Genomic DNA, 1,898 nt, shown 5'->3' on the forward strand with positions numbered 1-1,898 from the left:
CAGAATTCTGAGATTAATTCAGTCAGAATTTCTGTATGTTTTTCTCAGAATTCTGACTTTTTATTGTCAGAATTCAGTCAGAATTCTGAGATTAAAGTCAGAACTCATGTTAAACTGAAATAAAATTTAAAAATCAGTTAACTTTTTTTTTTTTTTTTTCTCAGTGGCCCTAATCCTCTTCGGTAGAAAACCCTTAACATTACTGGCAGCAAACACTCAAAGTCACCCAGATTATACTTCATGTATATTGTAGAGTATATAGTTAAAAATACCACTATTTAAGCCTTCAGCAGATATTAGTAGTTGTTCCTTTTGGAACAATTTGTGTTTCTAATAACAGATGTTGACAAACCCTTGAATAAAAATATAAATAAAAGATGTAGGATGGTACAAAGTAGCATTACATTCCCTCCAATGTGAGAATATTTGAGAACATTAGTTTGGCCGTGTGTGTCAGAAGACTTGGCTCACTTATTGGGCCTCCATTAGCAGAACAGCTTTGGGAGCGCGCTGTGGAAGAGCTAATAACTGGGCCAGCGGGGCAGAACCCCTGCCAGCTTCAGCAAAGATAAAAAGAAACAAGAGTTCAGGGAGAGGTTTGCTCTTCACAATACCAGGAACCTTTTTGTTTTCACACACGCAAAATTCATTTCGGATTCCACTATGTGATATAATGAGGCATTCAGGTGCCGTTCCACTGCTCCGGGGCAGTGAACACTGAGGATTTGTCGGCACCCTGTTGTTTTTGTGTGCTTTTCTAATGGCTTCCTAATATCTGCAGTGGTCTGCAGGCAAAACTTTATGGTGCTAATTAAAAAATGCTTGTAGGCCTCACTGTGTACTGTTTTTTTTTTTTTTTCTGTTTTGAATAAAAAAAAAAAAAAGCTTCATCTTTTTTCTTTCTTTTGAGAGTCGTAGTTTAATCCATTTATCAAAGCAGTAGATTTTTATCACGTTATTCAAAGGAAATCCACTATGTTTGCTTCCTAACACAAAACCATGTAAATCTTCGAGTCTTTATTCTATTAAATCAGGTCTGTTGCTTCTTCCCTCCTTTATGTTTTTAACATTTTGCTTAAAGTTTCTTTGTTTTTTTTCACCAAGCTGCTGTTATAATAAACGTTAATGTTAACATTTACATCCTAATCTATATATATCTATATATATATCGATATATATACGGTATATAAAAAAATAGATCTGTCCGCTGGCAGATGCATCTTCAATACATATATCTTAGCTTTAATGTAACAGCACAATCAATTGAATAACTGCAACGTAGAAGAGAACTGTTGTGTCGTTTACAAATCTATAAACATCAGTAAAGTTTGATGGAACTACTAGCAGATTACTTATACATTGCATTTCTGGGATGCATAATAGGAAAAACATACAATATTGATGCATCTTTTAATAATATAACAAATTAATAGAGAAACTAGATGGAAACGATTAGGCGACTTTTGAAGTATTATCATAAATGTAATGAATTTAACTTTTTCCACGTAAAATATGCTTTGATTCAAGCCATTCTATTGGAGCTCTAAACTATTAAAGGTTTTTGTCCCGCTGGATCGTGAATCTCCAATCCAAACCACTGTTCTTCTAGGATTAGTCTGCATTTTACACATTTTATCTGCATTTTATTTGCCCTCTTTCCTTGTACCTGTTGAGAAAAAAAAAACATCTCTCATCCGTCTCCATAGATGACAGCGTGTGTAGCATAATGTAATTATATATATTTTTTATAACACAAAGCCTGTTGGATGTCAGTCCAAAAAAAAAAAAAAAATATTGGTCCTTTTACAGGTTTTCCCCCAGTCATTAAAAATAATTAGAAGTCATTCAATTATTTCTTTAATTAAGGCCTTAATTGGCTTTAAAATTCATTAAAAATG

This window comes from Cyprinodon variegatus, unplaced genomic scaffold (assembly GCF_000732505.1).
Source record: "Cyprinodon variegatus isolate N-32 unplaced genomic scaffold, C_variegatus-1.0 Scaffold140, whole genome shotgun sequence".
NCBI lineage: Eukaryota > Metazoa > Chordata > Actinopteri > Cyprinodontiformes > Cyprinodontidae > Cyprinodon > Cyprinodon variegatus.